Genomic DNA, 8,289 nt, shown 5'->3' on the forward strand with positions numbered 1-8,289 from the left:
AGTTTGTCTGTCTGATCCAGCAGAAACGATAGGGGAAGCTTTTTGAAAAAACTGACAGATTTACTGAGTAAAGAAAATAAATAGCAGAAGTGGATGAGCATCTAATGCTCAAGTCTCTTAGAGAAGTCTTAGAAAATCTTAGACTTCAATTTACTAATATTTGTCAGGATGCCATAACTAACAAAAACAACCTCAAACAAACTGGATTTAGAGAGATTTTTAACATGCCGAACAACTTAAGAGGCCTTATTAGATATTATATTATCATAATTGATAAGTGTACCTCCCACCTACATCACCCAGGTTTATTTTTGCGTCCATGAATGTTGATCAAACAGAGACTGCCTGTGGTGAGACTACATTTGACACTGTTCAGACTTTTCGTGCCTCCCATGATTTGCAAGCAAACAGTATGAACTCTTACAGATCACAAAAATTCCACTGTTCCTCCAACATGATCCCAAAGTTTGTGCTCCTCTTGGAGGACACACCTAAAGTTTTCTTTGGTTCATACCAGACCTTAATTAATAACATAGACTCAGCCACAATTTTAGCTTATATAGGCAAGAAGTCAGGTTTGTTACAACTTTTGTTAGATATCACACAACCAACAAATGATTACCTTCATAAAAGGTAGATTCAGAGTCTAAACAAAGATACTGAGATTAATGGGATTTAAAATAAGATAAGATAAGAAAGATAAGATAAAACTTTATTAATCCCTCGGGAGGGTTCTTCTGGGAAATTCGGTTTCCAAATAGCACAGCACCAACAGAAGTTACAAAATGTGAGCAGAATACCATATATACACACATATAAATACAGAGACATATATAAATAAGAGAATAAAAAAGGGATAAATAAAATAAATAGGAATCAGAATACAAGGGAATTGCACATTTCCAGTATTGAAGTCTATTGCACCTCTGTTTATTAACAAAAAGTATTGCACAGTGAAAAGGCACTACAGCTACTTGTTCCCCCTCCTCTGTCCCCGTTTCCCCTCCAGAGAGGAGTTAAACAGTTTGATGGCGTGTGGGACAAAGGACTTTTTAAGTCTGCTGGTTCTTGACTTTGGCAGAAGCAACCTGTCACTGAACAGACTCCTCTGGTTGTTTATGGCCGTGTGCAGAGGATGCAGAGGCTGCCCAGCATGGTCCATAATGTCCATATTGCACCTTAATTTGTTTTTATATAAGTGTGTGGAATCAGTCTTCAGTTGAATGTTTTTTTAATAGGCAAAAAATACTTAAATAAGTAAACGGCAAGTCGAATTTTTGTCTTTTTTTTCTATTTTTACTGATCCGAAAATTGATCCGATCCGTGACTTAAAACCGTGACCCGATCCAAACCGTGAGATTTTTGATCCATTGCACCACTACTAAATTGCCATCTTGCTTTGGTGCACACATGTTATTAGCAGGGTGAATGTTAAGATGAAGTGTATAAAGAGACAACTGTTATACGATTAATCTTTGCAACTACTTAAAAATGTTCTGCATGTAAAACCACAGCAGCTCCTTCCTGTAGTCTGAAGCTGATGACACTTCTCTGTTCTGGTTTGGCCAAGCACAGAGTTCATATCGTGAGAACTTGCTCTGTGGTTCCTTGTGTCAGTTTGCACTGAAATAGGTGTCAGATCTGTGGTTGTGCACTTCAACCAGTTACAGTAGTTGTTGTTTCTCAGTAGCAGTGTTGGGAGAAAAGAGTGAAAAGCAAAAACTATTTATAAAAGTTATGAGTTAATCTTTGGAAAACCAACATAATAATGTATTTTTATCTGTGGTCTAACTGCTCTATACTGTCTCCATAACCTGGTACCCCAGTTTTGACCAAACTACGTGGGGTGTTGGATTCAATGTAAAGTAGATCCACAAATGTTCTGTTGTTTGCAGTTATCTTATAACAATTTTGATATGACCACTCTGGCTGAATGTAAATTGTGTTTCGAGGCTTGCTTTTTTAAGGACAAGTGATGTCACTGTTGATGTCACTCATCACAGATGAAGGTGAAGTGTCACTGTTTCAGAAACTGATTCAGACGTTGGTAAGAAGATGTATAACACACAACAGTGTGGAGCCTGCTGAAGGAGACAATAAATAAAGACTATCTTATCAAGTATTCATGGTGTCTCAATCTGGCCATCACTACTGTCAACTAGGGATGGGTATTCATAAGATTTTCACGATTCCGATTCCATTTTCAATTCTGTCTAACGATTCGATTCTTTATCGATTCTTTTTAAAAAAGCAGAACACTAAGGTTGATTAGCTTAGAACTTTGTTTTATATCTTCTCTTTCAACAAGATAGAAATTTAGGAGTAACATGGCCTTACAAACCCAACTGTGAGATCTTAAGAGATCCACAGCCTACGGCTCTTCAAAGTGGTGTCACAGGGTCCCCAGGAAAAAAACTTGTAAATGTAAAATAATAAAATAAATATTCTTCTGTAGCAATAACAACGTATAACATAAATTATTCTGTAGCAATTACACAAGAATATCCAGTAATGCCCCTGCCTACAATTAAACACATTCACTTACCGAAAATCGGGGGCATCTGCTGTGGCAAATGCCTTTTACCACAAACTTAGTCACTGCTCTGTGACATTCATCTATCCTGGCCTGAAAGGAGACGCTACCGGTAGACTGCAGCGAGAACTGCCAGCATCTGAGCCAGCCAGACTCTGTCTGTCTCATCATGGTCACCTAAATGCACAGTAATGGCAGGTTTTGTAATAAAGCAGATCGCGCTAACATAATATGCACTGTTAGTTGATTATTTACCTGCCGCATTAACTGGAGAGGACGTGCAAACGTTACCGCTGCTGCTGGGTTGAGATTCACGAGTCCGGAGCGGAATTAAAAACACGACATTCATTTAAGGTTAACGCGTGTTTTGTGAGCAAATGCTTTTGCATATTCGTAGTGTTTCCTCCTTTAAATGAAATATCTACTTTGCAAGTATTGCAAGTTGCCCTGTTGTCATCCGTTCTCGTAAAGTATAACCAAACTTTTAAGCGTTTGAGCCGCTTAGGCGCCGTGTTTCCTGCCAGGTAAATGACGCTCCACAATGTGGTGACGTCATTCGATGCGACTGGAATCAATAAGGGAATCGTTTGTAAAAATGGCAAACGATTCCAAGGAATTGAAACAGTGGGAACCAGTTCTCAACCGGTGTTTCTAATCTGAGAGGCTACTGTGGGGTTGGACCACAGCAGGCTTCTTGCCGAAGCTTTGTTAGCTATTTAACAAGATTCATGATTCAAGATACCAGTAGACATCCAACAGCTTACTCCAGTCCGCCTATTAAACAATTAAATTTAGTTTTCCCACTTTTTATTTACTTTAACACTAAAGTTTTAGCCAGAGTTCATCTTCTGTTTATTTAATCTCCATACAGTATAACCGTCATGAATACATTATTTTACTGTTGTTGTTGTGAAGAAATTTTCTTTTTCTTTTTCTACAGAGATTTATTCAGCTGCAGTCTACTCAGCAGTGAGAACAACAGGCATCAGTTATGAACAATTATGCTGTCACACCAAAGAGGAAAAGAGGTGCAGTTGCTTTCCATATAAATACAGCCAAGAAATGTATTTTGTTTACCAGTGTTGGAAAGGCCGTTTATATATCAAACCTTTCACATAATGAGATCAGTGGGTGAACAGTAATTCCTATGTGTCATGAACTTGCTGTGTGCAGGCAGGTGAGGACCCAAACGCAAAACTCACAGAAACAGAACTGAACTCAAAAATCACCGATTTACTGCAGGCTTAACAATGATACAGAACTATACTGGGAATGGTAAACTGAGGAAACACAGGGAAAATCACACAGCTTCAGGGATGAGACATCAACAACACAACACTAAGCATAGAGAACACATTAAACACTTAAATACAATAGGCAGTAACGAGGAAATGAGACACTCAAGGGGAGCATGGCTGGGAGCAATCAAACCTGATGAGACCGAGGGAAGCAAAACAGAATACATTAACCTAAGACACTGACCTTCAAAGTAAAACAGGAAATGCATCAACAGACACAGACTCAGGGGAAACAGAGACACAGAAGAGAAGGAGCTCAAAATATAACCAGAACCTAACCCCAAAGAACATGACAACAAGAATTAATCTAAAACAAAAGATAATAATAATCAAAACCACTGAGTCACACAAACTATAGCACTCAGGGTGAAAGGTGGGCTTCACACTTTTACACATCACCAGTTTTTCACATGTATTTTGAAAAGGCGGTAAAACTTTCATAAAGTCACCAAGCAAAAAAACAAAGAAGTGAACTAAACCAGCAAATATTTGACTTTTTAAATGCAATTTAGTGAAAATGATTAGCTGATAGTTTCAGCTCTGTGGGCTCAATGTTTGAGTTTGTTAATTTAACTTTAAATTACAGTGTGAGCTGTGTGGAGCCTTTGTGATTTGTATCTGAGCTGGTTCCCGGTAAACTCTGAACTGGGACTGTGTGTGATGCAGAGAGGTGGAGATTGGAGGTCTTGATTGAACTACAAAGCTTGTAATCATGTTTCCTGTTGTTTGAACTGTGTGTGTTTGTGTTCAGACTTTAAACCAGAGCCAGACGTCGTCTACTCTTCACTGAAGTAGTCCACCAGTCCAACCACTGACGTCCAGCTGCTGGTTTCTAACTGGTCCCCCCAGCACATCAGACCAGAGGACATCCACATGTTGATCTTTTCTATTTTCAGTTTTCTTATCTAGATAATTATGATATTTTCAAATTCAAATTTCCTGTAAAATCATCAACAATAATAAACATATGTTAATGTGTTTTTCGCCTACAGTAAGTTTCAATGTTATTTTTGATTTAAAATATAACTCAGACACCTCGTTCTTATTCCCCCAGCAGCTATCAAGTTTATCTACATTAAAAAGCTTTTATTCTGTGTTATACATGTGGTTCTGTGGTTTCCCCAAGATGTCAGGTGGAAAATGTGACTTCTTCCGGTTTGGTTGTGGCCAACAGAAAAACACATCTTTTCTTTGTAGAAAAGAAAGAACAAGCACTTAAAGCACAGCAGCAGAAAAAATGCAGTGGCTGGAAAATGTTGTGAATTACACAGAAACCAACCAGCAGCAGATGATGTGGCAAATTGATTAATTAACTCTTCATTTTAAGAAAAAACAAATAACCCAATTCTTTAGCAGCAGCTTCTTAAATAGTTCTTTATGTTTATTATTATTATTGATTACAAACACTACATTTTTAACTCTTGTTTGTTTTTTGAACAAAACATTATTATTGTTCCTCCAGCTGAGATACATTCACAGTGTAACACTCAGAGCTTTAATATGAACGCAGAGAGCTGAACTACACTGATGAACATTTGACTCAGACTGAACTGACTCATCTCCTGAACCAGTTCAGAGACCCTCCTGTTGTTACACCTCAGTGAAGCGTCAAAAGAAAGTGGTTCACATGAAGTCTGCTGCCATCTACTGGTATAACAGGGTGTTACAACAGAGCTGGAGCTCAATCCTAATGCTGTATTGGTATTAAATAAATACAAGTGTGATAGGATTGATGCTTTGATTCTATCCCCCAAGTTCAGCGTGTAGCCCACTGAAATCTGTTAAATAAATTCATTTTTTAATTAAAAAACAAAACAAAAAGCACTATAGAAAATGTATGTTATTTATATCTTTTCAAATAACAGAAGTTAAACCAAAGCACTTTAGAGTCAGGAACTGTTATAGTCTAGGTCTCTAAAAAAAGTTTTAAAAAACTTAAAAACCTAAAATATGTGTTAATTAATTATTGCGGTTAACCCTCTCAGGCTCAAATTAAACTTTTTGTTGCTAATGCACAACCAAGTCCTGCAGTGGCACTTCTGAGTAAAAAGAACTCATAAAATATGTATGTGGGGTAATCAGGTTGTTGGTTTTTAACTGTTGCAAATCGGCAATCGGCCTGCCTCGAGAGGGTTAAATTCACAGTGATTTAGTGGTCAATACATGTTTTTTGAATTTACAAATAGATGATGATTCATCTCATAAATCGTGATTTATTTCCCCAACATAAGTTGCCTTTACAGATGCTGATTGGTTCCCCATTAAAAACTGGCTGTTTTAAAAACCCTGGTGCCAGCAGTTGTTCTCATGGCAGCAACTGGCAGCAGCAGACCTGTCCTTGGCCTCTAAACCCTCAGTAATCAATTTTGTGTGTCTTTTGAGAATAAATTGGTTTTGCATGTAGTGCTGAAAATACTCTTTAGTTTGGTTTTGTTTCACACAGAGCTAGGTTGCACTTCTTTGGAATAGCTTTATTATTTTGGTCTTTGTTCACTCCAGAGTTAATGCTTTCAGTTTTGGTGTTATTGGTAGCATGAAACTCACCTTATGTTATATTAGCTTTTGGGTCTAGCTTTGGGGACTGGGGCAGTGACACCTTTTTTAACCCTTATGTTGGTCCTCCTAGACAGAGACTTAAGATTTAACGTTCAGAAATCTATCAGATGACCACAGAAGTAATTTGGGTTTAAGTGCCTTTCATCAAAACAATGGTTCTTGGTGTGGTAGCTGGGCTGGTGCAGCAAAGCAGTGAATGTGGTAAGCTGCCGTCCTTCAAATTCTGTTCTGTCTGCTTTTGCACTTTTTTTTTTTTTTGCTAATCTTGCAATTTTGGCGTCTACGCCATCAGCGCTCATGTCTAATCCACACTTCCCCAAAGCTGCCAGCTGTGGTGAGTGACAGAGACTTTGTTTGTGCTCTTTCGGAGACAGGGAAAAATATGGACAGACACTGCTAGCCCCAGTTCCAAAGGTCCATGGCACAAATGACAAGGTCAAGAAGTTAAAGTAAATATATTTCCCAGCATGTCTTTCATGCCTTTTTAGAAAAAGGTGCCTATTTTTCAATTAGTGGATTTGCAAAATACTCAGTAAATATTATTATTGGGAATCTGCCCAAATCTACTAGGAAAGTCTTTAATGTGTCCACAGTCACACCACCTCCTTCCCTTCCTCTTACCTCTCTCACCTGTCCTATGTGCCCATTGAATCTGGAAGCCAGAGTGACGAGTGAGTCTGTAAAGTTCAATCATGTCTCTGTGAAGCACATGAGGCCACGCTGACAGTAATCCCCCTGCAGCAGACAGCACCATCAGCTCTACCACCAGATCTAACATTTCCCATAATAACAGACGGTGATCACTGAGTGATGAAACATCCTACTGATCATTTTACTTTTTTTCCAGATGAACAGTTTCTGTGATGTTCTTAATAAGGTAAATATATTATTAATGTGTCAAGATCACTATGTATATTTCACTGTATTTGGTGCTACAAGGGTGGAGAAAGTCGTTTAAGCAGTGTGAGTCTGGATGCCCCAGTGGGTCATGAAGGTACTACAGGTGGGCCACAGTAAAAACTGAAATTCAGGTTGAAATAAGTCACAGGTGTGTTAAATTACACATTCATCTGAATGTATTTATTTATATAAAAAAGTGAATTAAAAATAAAAGGTGGAGAGCTTGTGACATCACTGACTACTCTGACCTATATTTGCTGCTCTGTAAGAACAGATCTCTATTGTCACTGTTACAAGAACAATGAAACACACTGAAGTTTGTGGTCAGTGGCAGGTGGGTCACACATTGACTTTAACAGTTTGCGTATGATTAATTAGATTGAGGATTTAGCTTTGGGTGGAGTGTGTGGGATTTTCTGTTTTTTGAGTGGGAGGAACATTATTCTTGTTTTTTGGGAATTGGTGACTTAAAATATTTTCAGTTTTAGTATTTAGACTTGAACTGCAGAATAATGCAGCAAATGTTTACACAGTTACTTACATATTATTATGTAGGTGCAGCTGTCTGCTCAGCTTTGCACTTTTTGATGGACTCAAAGAAATCTGAAGTTTTCTTTTGCCCTTTACAACAAATCTCACACGTAGGAAATCAAAGCTCTTTGTTGGTTTTAAGTAATTAGAATATATCAAAGCTCAAATGTTTTATGGTTATGTATTTGTTCATTTTAAAGAAATACAGATTTGCTAAAATCCCCTGAAACACTGTTCCTGTTTTATTTCCAGTCACTAATTCCAAAGTGTTTACTGTCGATCTGGTACACACAATATCAAGAATCTTTGAAACCACTTCACAAACAGAGAGATGATAACAAAGCGACAGAAACATTTTTAAAAATAGCTCCATGTTTAGGTAGAGCTTGTTTTAGAGATGATAAATGTACGTAAACTGTACACACTAGCAGGAAATCAACTCACACAGAGTCCATCTGTACCAATAATACT

The sequence above is a fragment of the Oreochromis aureus genome, linkage group 3 (genome assembly GCF_013358895.1).
Source record: "Oreochromis aureus strain Israel breed Guangdong linkage group 3, ZZ_aureus, whole genome shotgun sequence".
NCBI lineage: Eukaryota > Metazoa > Chordata > Actinopteri > Cichliformes > Cichlidae > Oreochromis > Oreochromis aureus.